Raw genomic sequence first — 10,426 nt, 5'->3', positions numbered from 1 at the left:
CCCCAGGGAGGGGCTGGGGGCGTGGCTCAGTGGTAGAGTGTTACCTAGCATGTACAAGACTCTGAATAGAGTCCCCACCCCAAAAGGTAAAGAGCACCTGATAAAGATACATAGATTCCCAGCAGCAGGATCATTACTTCAGTCTGAGCTGCAACAGCAACACTGTCTCATAAAATCACACATGACAGAGTACTCACCAGTTAGTCAGACCAGCCGTGGCTGAGGGCCTGACGGGTCCCAACAGGCTCATGTCACCTCCATGTCAGCCTCTGGGGAGTCTTTGTGCCCCAGAGCTATGTATGAAGCCTGCATCTTTTTCTTAGGTCCCTGCTTGCCAAATGTACCAAAGCCATTACCCTCCAGCAATCTGGGAACCGACTTTCCCCAGTCTGCCCCACTCACAAAGCAAGACTCACTGGGAGCCGGGCAGTGGTGGTGCACACTTCTGATCCCAACACTCAGAAGCCAGGAGCAGGTGGCTCTCGGTGAGTTCAAGGCCAGCCTAGTTCTACAGAGTGAGTTCCAGGACAGCCAGGGCTACACAGAGAAACCCTGTCTCGAAAAACCAAAAAAGAAAAAGAAAAGAAAAAAGAAAAAGAAAGGTGTGGGGGGTGGGGGGCGTTCTGGAGAGATGACTCAGTGGTTAAGAGCACTCACTGCTCTTCAGAAGGTCCTGAGTTCAATTCCCAGCACGGCAGTTGACACCTGTCTGATCCCGTCTTGTGTGCAAAGTACTAATATACATAAAATACATTTTTTTTAAAAAGTCAGGTTTAATTCCAGGCTCTCTCTGATCTCTGCATTCAGGAAGGCCCCTCCTTCAGAGCCCACCATAAAAGCACCCCTTATCATCTGCTCTATCTGATCTTCCACCAAGGCCCCAAAGTCTTCTATCCTCGGGGAGCCCGGATGCACCTGTCACCCTTGACCCTCATTCCAATCTCCATGACAGCTGCTCCTAGTCAATCACTGCCACCCTCCTTTTATGTGTCCTGTCAGTTCCTCATGTGGGTTAGACTCACTCCTCACTTCCTCCTCTGAGAAATCAGAACCATTGTCTAATCCTGAGTTTCCCATCCCAGAATCCTCCCCAGTCACTGACAGCCCACCATTCAAGCCACTACTTAGACCCAGGTGAGTCCTCTTTCATGTCCCCAGCATCCCATCTCCCTAAGCGGTGGGGACAGTGGGTTCTATGGCCAGACCACCCAGGGATTCAGTTTCTCTCCCACCCCTATCCTACCCTTCCTGACTGGGAACCTCCTGGTTCACAGCCACATGAGTCCAATCAATGGCTGGATTCCAGCCTAAACTTTCATTAAGTGTTTGCTGGCCAGGTCTAGAGACGGGGCCCGCTGCTGGTCCCTGTGTAGCAGAGAAGGAACATGTACACAGGCAGGCCTCAACAGAGGTCTGGCTGGTTTCGGTGGCCCCCAGCAAGTTTCCATGTGCTCAGCACACCCCGTCTCTCCAGGGTCAGCCCAGTTCCCCCCAGCCCCATGCCACCCCTGCTGCTTCCTGGAAAATAATCAGTGAATTTGATTTCCTGTGAGTGAAAGGACTTTACAAAGGTCAGAGGCCGAGGTGAGTGGGAGGAGGGCAGCAGATGGAGGCACTCCAGGCAGATCACAGCCTGAGGTCAACGCAGACAGAAGCCTCCCTGGATTGGGGAGCAAGGAGGCGAGGAGAGCAACCCCAGGGGGACCATCTCCTCACCTCTGAGCATCCTCTGACACACCTGTGGGGTTTTGTTGTTTTTCGTTTTCGGTTTTTTTTTTTTTTTTTTTTTTTTTTTTTTTTTTTTTTTTTTTTTTTTTTTTTTGGTTGGTTGGTTTGGTTTTTCGAGACAGGGTTTCTCTGTATAGCCCTGGCTGTCCTGGAACTCACTTTGTAGACCAGGCTGGCCTCGAACTCAGAAATCTGCCTGCCTCTGCCTCCCGAGTGCTGGGATTAAAGGCGTGCGCCACCACGCCGGGCTTCATTTTGGCTTTTTGAGACAGTGTTTATACCCTAGGCTGGTCTCAAACTATTGCTTCCCTCCTCCCTTGGGGCGTTGGGATTATAGGCATGTGTCTCCCATCTGACTCCTCCCCACTCCTCTAGTCACCAGGTTATTCCCTCTCCTCTGGTCACCCCCTCGGGATGCCCTAGAGCGCCACCAGGTTAGTCAGGCCAGGCAATACCTAGTTCTGGTTCTGTAGCCAACCCAGAGTGAGGACTTCGCAACGACCTCAGACACCTCTCCTGGTGGGACCAGGAGAGTGAGGAGGACCTGTGTGTAGGAGCTCTTCCCTAGACCTGAGATCCTGGGCGATTTCCCGCACCCGGAGGGCAGGAGGGAGCCGGGGGGGGGGGGGGGCGTGGCTCTGGGCTCCTGGATGTTGAGAACCAAACCAGACAGACATTTCCTTGGTTGCGACATCTGGACCTCCTCGAGGCTTCCATTGTCCTCCGGCGGAGGGTCGGCCTACAGCGCCCGCCCCGTCTGACTCTCAGTAACCCAGAGACATTAATAGGGTGTCCACGCCCGAGGTGACCCATCACGTAGAACATCCTCCAATCCTGCCCTTGGGGGCCACCACCCTGGGCTTCGGGAGACGATCCCACACGAGAGGGATTCCTTTGACTGGCAACGAGACCTGGGCACCCGGGTCGGGTCTTTCTGCTCTGCCACTGTCCGGAGGAAGACAGAGCGGTTAGCCGGCGCCACTGGGGCTCCGGAGAGAGAGCCGGGGGTGGGGGTTGGGGAAGGACTTGGGAGCGTGGCTAGATGCTCGCGCCGCGTGGGCGGGGGGTGCGGCAAAGGAGGGGCCTGAAGCGGGGGGGCGTGGTGGGGCGGGGCTAGTGGTGGGGCGGGGCCCGGAGGCGCGCGCTGCTCAGGCAAGGAGGAGGGCCAGGGGCGCGCGGCGCGCGAGTCTGGGATCCGAGCGCGCGGAGCTCGGGAGCCCGAAGAGAGAGAGAACCACCTCAAAGGGGCCGCGCCAGGACCGCCAAGACCGCCTCGCAAGCTGCAGGCCAGGGAAACGGGAGCCACCCCCGCCGCCGCCACCGCCGCCACCGGCCACCAAGGGCGGAGCTACGGCCCGGAGGGCCATGCGCCACCGGGACCGAGGATCCCGGCCACGGTCCGGGCTGCGCTCCTCCGGCGCCCCAGCCCGCGCGGCCGAAGCTGCGCGCCTGTAGGTACGGCCTGCTTGTCCTCAGCTCCCTGTCCCCACGGTCCTTTACTCTACCCGGTGCCCAGCTGTCCCCGAGGGCGTGTGTGTGTGTGTGCGCGCGCGCGTGTGTGTGTGATGAGGTGTGTGGTGTGTGCTCACCGCCTCCCCGGGAAGCGCGGCCGCACGCGCCCGGGTCCGAGCGTGTCTTTGTGTGCACCGGTGGGAGGGAGGAGGACGCGCGACAGAGGGGGATGAACCCCTCTGGGATCGGATCCCAGACCCTCTGCCCAGGAGAAGTGGAGAGTAACGGGAAGCTGAGGAGGGGGGAAGAAGCCACCTCCGGAGCAGCTGAGCCCCTTTCCCCACATCAGACCCTGGCTGGTTGGAGGGGCGAGCGCAGCTGGTCCTCTACAGGAAGGGATCCGATGCTGGGGGGAGGGGACGTTCAGGTCTCTTCCCGGGTGTGGGAGGAGGTGGGTCAGCACAGCATGAGGGTGATGGCTACGCGCTGGGGTCTCGCGGGGCCACAGCGACCCCGTGGGGACACTCTCTTTCCGGCCCAGGCCCTCTTTCCCACGACCACTATTCGTGACCCGCCCACTCTGGAGCTCCAGAGCAACCCCGGGTTTGAGAGGAGGATCGCCGAGGGTGACAGGCCGGCGCCTTTAAGAAGGGGCGGGTTAGTGCCCTCCATTCAGCCCCTTTGGCCTAGGCCATTGATGAACCTGTGAGCTGCGCGTGTAGGAAACGCGCCAGGGCTGCGGGCCGAAGCCAGGCAGAGGCTAGGAACGGCTAGGGCTTTCCTACCCTTCCACCCTCGCGTAGAGTCCCTCAGTGGAGTCTTTGAGGTCAGAAGTCTGCAGTGAGCGGACAGTCGCAGGGTATCCCCCAAAGAGGCTGTGAACGCGAATAAACCAGAGTCTAGTTCACCAGAGGTGATGTAGGGGGTGGGGCTGTCAGACCAGTGTTGAGCGTCATCTCTGCCCCTTTGTGGATTTTTAAATTTTTTTTGCTTGTTTATTTGACTCTGTGTGTGTGTGTGTGTGTGTGTGTGTGTGTGTGTGTGTAGTGTGTGTGTGTGTGTGTGTGTGTGTGTGTGTGTGTGTGTGTGTCAGAGGACAACTTTCTTTCTTTACATGGGTTCTAGGGACCAAACTCAGGTCATCAGGCTTGGCAGCAAGTCTAGTCATTACCCACTGAGCCATCTCATCAACCTGATCTCCGTCTGCCCCTGAGCTGAATTACCTTGTGTGCCAAATAACAGTGTTTCTGCCAGGGGACCTGATGGAATTGCTCCGCTGGGGGTGGGGGGGCACCCCTCCTACTTGGGCAGTCACCCCAGATAAGTGGTTTCCCCGGGAGACTGTAGGGAACGGGAAATCTGAGACCCCTACACGCTATCACCTTCAATATATCTCTTTTGACTTCCAAGATGTTTGAAAAAAAAAATTTTTTTTTTTCAAAATCCCATTCGGCTAGTGTGAGGCACCGTGGTTTTGTTTGCTTGGTTGTCGTTGCCGTCGTCGTCGTTGTTTGAGAAAGCCTTACTATGGAGCCCTGGCTGGCCTGAAACTCTCTATGTAGACCAGGCTTGAAGTCAGAGAGATTTCCGCCTGTATTTAATTGATTCTTAAATTATATTTATTCCTGTTGTTGTTGTTGTTGTTGTTTGTGATGTGTGATGTGTGGGGGCACATGTGCCTCTGGGCACATGCAAAGATCAGAGGGCAGCTCTGTGGACTTTTCGGTCGGTCTCTCTTCCCACCTTTATGTGGGGCTCCAGTGGGCGAGCTGAAGAGGTGAGGTGGGGAGCGCCTTCCCCTGCTAAGTAGGCTGCTTCACCAGCCCGAGGCAGGGTTGGTTTCCCAGGGCAGGGCCTCAGAGCCAGAGTTTGCCAGCTACTCCTTTCTCGAACCCTTTTCCCTTAGTCTCTGTAAGGACTACACATACTCCTGGAAGGAGTGAACCTCGGTAGTCAGGGCTGTGGGTGCTCCGGAACTGAACAGTTCTGGGGAACAGAGAGTTAATGCTCACACTTTCTTTCCCCCAGTCATGAAGAAACTCTTCCCAAAGCTTCGTAGTCCCTCTTACCTACTTAGTAGGAGTCCCCAAGGAAGACTTGGAACACACACCCGGAGCCACACACACACACACACACACACAGGAGTGCTGAAGGCAGGGGACATCCAGCCAGTGGAGCCTCCCAGGGCTAGCTAACTTGATCTCAGTGCCAAACTCTGAGCATTGTCACAAAACAAATTTAGGGGAAGTAGAATGATTTGCCCAAAGTCACTCAGCCCCTAGGTCAGAGATTCCCAAGCCACTTCCCCCAGGCAAGAGCTTAAGCTCTGTTGTTGTTGTTGTTGTTGTTGCCGTTGTTGTAATTTTTATAACATTTATTTGTGTGTGTTGTGGGCATGCCCTGCTGTGGCATTCATGTGGACATCAGAAGACAACTTTGGAAGTCAGCTTTCTCCTCCCACCATGTGGGTCCTGGTGGCACTGGGGTCATCAGACTTGGTGGCAAGCACCTTTACCGACGAAGTCATCTTAGTAGCCCTTGTTTTTTTTTTTTTTTTTTTTTTTGTTTGTTTGTTTGTTTTGGTTTTGGTTTTGTTTTGAGTCAGGGTCTCTCTGTGTAGCCCTGGCTATCCTGGAACTCACTTTGTAGACCAGGCTGCCCTAGTACTCCCAGAGGTCCTCCTGCCTCTGCCTCCAGAGTGCTGGGATCAAAGGCATTCACTGCCGCCACCAGCTGGTGTCCTTATTTGTTTTGAGATAGAGTCTCATGCAGCCCAGTCGGGGATGACTTCCATTTCCCTCTATTACCAGGCTGAACTCCCAGAGCTCTTGACTCCACCTCCTAACTGTTGGGGCGTGGCTGATTCTTATTTCTCGCATGGTCCCCTGAGCCCTGGCAAAGTATGAGGGACGGTTTTCAGGTGTCTCAAGCCTCCAGGCTGCAGTCCCCATGGGGAGAGATTTAGTTAGTCTTCGAGCCTGCCTCTCCGTCTGTCTCCGACTGTCCATGTGGGGTTACAGGGGCTGCCACAGCCCCAGCTTCTAATGAAGTTTCTTTCGATCTCACCTAACTGTGTCTTTTTATGGCTGTGTTTCGTCCCCAGGGACGGCAAGTGTATCCTCAGTATGAATTCAAACCCACACCTTTCTGGGCACTGTGAGCAGGGCATGGCTGTGTGGGAGTATGTTGTTTTTCTTCCTCTGAGTGAGGTAGGTTGGGGCTGTACCCTGCAGATGCTTCTAAGCCCTCTGAGGATAGGGAGCAAGTCATCTGAAGTCACAGTCTGATGGAGGGGATGGCACAAACCACAGGTGTTATAACAGCCAGGGAAGAAGTGGCTCTCCAGTCCCCTGTAGGCTTCAGGCAGGTTAATTAGCATCTGCAGCACCCAGAACTGAAGGGGTCACAGGAAGGAGGCCTCAGGAATCATTCATACTGTGTGTCAGGAAAAGCACACACACACACACACACACACACACACACACACATAAATACATACATACACACAGACACACACACACACACAAACAGAGCAGCCAGGGAGATGGCTCAGTTGTTAGAGTGCTTGCCACAGGTATGAGGAGCTGAGACCCACCCATCCCTAGAAACCTTACCCTGATAGGCATGCCTGGAACCCAAGATCTGGGGAAGGGGAGATTGGAGGATTCCTGGGGGCTTGCTGGCCAGCCAACCAGGCCCTCTCACAAAAAATAAGGTAACAAGCGATTGAGGAAGTCATCTGATGTCAACCTCTAATGCTCACATGCTCAAGCACACACACACACACATACACACACACACACACACATACACACACACACACACACACACACTGAATAGCAGGCAGAGGGAAGCACCTTGTAGGTCTGGGGGTGCTGGGTCAAGTTCCAAGCGCATCACATGACACTGGAAGAGGAGGAGACCCTTAAGCCCTAAACCCAAGCCAGATCTGGGCCACCTCTGCTCTGCAGTACCTCCCACTCCCACTCCCACCCCCCCAAAAAAAGTGGTCGGGTGCAAGGAGCTCTAGTTCAGCTGGAGCCAGCTTAGTTGGGGAGCTGTCCAGCACCGGATGCTTCTGAGGAAAAATAGAGCAGCCTTTTGAGACATACCCGACCCAGGTCAGTGTGTGCTCTCAGCCTCCAACCCTGCTCTTCAGAACCCTCCTTCCTGCAGGTCCCAGCTGTGGGTCCCTCTGCTCTTCTTTCCCAAAAAGCAAGTACTGGGTCCCCCTTCGGTGCCCCTGAAGGAATCTCTTCTGGGAATTCGAGCTATAGGGTGGGACAGGCCTGGAACTCAGCTCATTCTGCATTCTGGGTCCCCACAGGGTGTGTTACACTAAGGGGGTGTGGCCAGTAAATGAGAGTCTGGGTCCGCCCCTCACCAGAACCCCATTTCTTCTTCTAGGGTAGTGGGTGGGGCCTTTCTTACAGGGAAGATGCTGTAGGAGAAAGGTGGCCCAGTCATTATGGGCTTCTAAGACTCACCTGGGCCACAGTGTGGACCCTCAGTTTGTAGAGACTTGAGGAGAAAGCAGGGAACTGGGAGCCAGGGAGGAGGTGGGTCGCTGGGTGCCTCTTTTTGCTCAAGCAAAAGAAGGGACTTACAGAAAGCATTTAGGAAATAGAAGCAGGGCAAATTTAATCTCAAAACAAACGACTTTTTAAGTCTCACTTACTTTTCGTTTTAAAAGTCACATTGTTTATTTTCTGTGTGTATACCTGTGCACCACCTTGCAGGTAGATGTGTTAGAGAACAATTCTGAAGCGGTGGCAAGCGTCTTCACCCACCGAGCCATCTCACAGGCCCTTTTTATTTATTTTTTGAGACAGAGTCTCATGTAAACCAGGCTGGCTTTCAATTTATGTTAGGTTGAAGAATGACTGTTATGTTGCCAAAAATGACTGGCCTTGAACTCATGATCTTCCTACTTCTGCCTTCCACGTGCTGGGATTACAGGCATGCACCACACATGGCTACAAACTGGAGTTTATATGACCCTACAAACTCTGACCCTCCATCTTTTGTTTTTTTGGGGGGGTGTTTGTTTGTGTTTGTTTTTTTTTTCAAGACAGGGTTTCTCTGTGTAGCCCTGGCTGTCTTAGAACTCACTCTGTAGACCAGGCTGGCCTCGAACTCAGAAATCCACCTGCCTCTGCCTCCCGAGTGCTGGGATTAAAGGCATTCGCCTCTAACCCTCCATCTTAATAGGGAAATGGAGGCCCCAGTAGGGGTGCAGGCCACAGGCTAGGAGGCAGAGAAGCTGGGATTCCAACAGACCTGCCCCCCGCCCCGACTCCTTTACTGCCCCAATGTGGATGTAGGGAAATGTTTGAATTAGTTATGTAAGGGGCAAGAGAGTGTCCTGGACTGTTCTAACAGATGCGTACCTTGTTTGGGAAGAGAATCTGTGTGCTTGGAGGATAGCATGGTGCTCAGAGAAAAGCCAACTACCCAGAGACCCCCACCACACACTTGTACAGCCGCAGAGCCAATACTTTTTTTTCTTCTGAGGCAAGGAAGGTTTTCTGTAGCCCAGCACAGTCTTCACCTCCTGGTTCTTCTTTCTCCACCTTCTGTGTGCTGGAATTACAGATGTGTGCCACCATGCCTGTATATGCAACGCTAGGGATAAAACCCAGAGCTTTGTATGTGCTGGGCAAGCACTCGATTGGCCAGCTCCTGTAGACTTACTGTCTATGGTCCCAGCAAGTTCAAGGATGTAAAGACCAGAAGTCAAGCTGACTTCTTCCCAAAGCCAGCATCCTGGGGTGGGAAAGGATGGGGAATTCCAGCCACATCCTCCCTCTAGCATGAGGCTCTGGTTCAGATCCTGCTATGGACATGTGGTCCCCACCAAGGCAAGAGGTCAGGTAGCCCTGAGAAGCAATACTCAGGTACCTACCATTGCCACTGGGCATCACTCTGGGCTGGAGGAAACGTGGGCGGGCTGCATGGAGTCAGATTCAATAATAGACATAGCTGGAGCCACAGGAGGCTGAACAAGCCTCTGCCTTCACTGGGAGGCTGGGTGGCATCCGTTAAACCAGGGCACTACTGGAAAGGGAGGCCATGAGTGATCATGGCTGGAGCCAGCATCCAGGAAAGTCCTGTATGAGAGATGGTAGACTGTAGACTCCGCTTTTGGAGCGGAGGAGTGTCATTAAATGGCTTATTAAAGGACGTCTCACCTAAAACAGATGATCATTCATTCTGACCATTTCTTCCTCTCATGCAGTTAGTGGCCCAGCACAAACTCAAGGATATCTTGCCTAATGTTGTCGAATCCCTCCTGGCTACCGTATCGCACATCGCACGTGGGCACCCTTCGTAGCCAGTAGATTGCACCCTGAGGGACCTCAGACTCCCCACCCTTCCTCTCCCGGGAGTATCTGTCTACTCCTGAGCCAAGAGGGTACCAAAAGAGGCTGCTGTCGCCACAGCAAGGGTTTCCCAGAAACCCGAGCCTCCTGGGCAGGGGGCGGAACCGCCGCATCTCCCCGCCCACCGAGCGCAGGATCGATTAGTGCTCTGCCCATTAGCGTGGAGCGGCGAGGCGGGCTCATCAATATTTTAAGGAATGACCAGGCCTTGGGGTCCGGAACTGCTCTTTGCTGGCGGGGGTTGAAGACGGGCTTTTTCCCTCCCTTTTCCTATTGTCAGCGCTATTTTTACTACCGGAAAGCCGTCCACCCCCCACCACACCCCCTCTGCTGCCCTGTCTGCGCTGTGACTCGGTCTGGGTGTCTGGCCTTGAGGTTAGTCAAGGCAGTGGCTTTGTAAGACCATGAGCAGGAGGATCTTGATCAAGCTGTCCCTGCCCTGCTCTTGGCGACCCCTCCAAAGCCCCCATCCCACTTAAGAACAACAAAGCCACGAAACAGGCTCTGGGGATACCTGAACGGGTGGGGTGCCTGCCTGGCGTGCATGAAGACCTGGTTTCCCTCCCGGTGTGATGTTGCACACCTGTAATCCCGGTACTGTGGGAGATTTGAAGATAAGAGATCAAGGTCCTTGTTAACCGTATAGTGTGCTCGAGGCCAGCCTCAACTACATTGAGAGTCGTTCAAAAACAATAAAAGTGTTTTGTTTGGTTTTTTTTTTTTTTTTTTTTTTTTTTTTTTTTTTTTGTAAGTACACTGTAGCTGTCTTTAGGGGAGCTAAGACCAGACAGACCCCATCGTAATGATGTGTGGAGGATGCTGGACCTCTCTAATACCTAGAGATCTACCATCTCTCATCCCTG

The 10,426-nt window shown here is 53.9% G+C and overlaps 1 protein-coding gene across 2 annotated transcripts in view; it reads left to right on the top strand.

Moving 5' to 3' along the window:
* Positions 1 to 2,868: 2,868 nt before the first annotated feature.
* Positions 2,869 to 10,426, top strand: part of Sh2b2 (SH2B adaptor protein 2) — a 27,972-nt gene continuing 20,414 nt past the window's right edge. Inside the window, exon 1 of one of the 2 annotated variants that reach the window (XM_021186712.1) lies at positions 2,869 to 3,183. The gene's annotated coding sequence lies outside the window, so the exon portion shown is untranslated. Of the gene's footprint in view, positions 3,184 to 6,287; positions 6,390 to 10,426 lie in introns of those variants that run through there. The other variant, XM_029533948.1, reaches the window with a different exon arrangement.

The sequence above is a fragment of the Mus pahari genome, chromosome 23 (genome assembly GCF_900095145.1).
Source record: "Mus pahari chromosome 23, PAHARI_EIJ_v1.1, whole genome shotgun sequence".
Classification (NCBI taxonomy): Eukaryota; Metazoa; Chordata; class Mammalia; order Rodentia; family Muridae; genus Mus; species Mus pahari.
The sequence above is the reverse complement of the archived record's forward strand: the minus strand, read 5'-3'. Positions and strand labels throughout refer to the sequence as shown.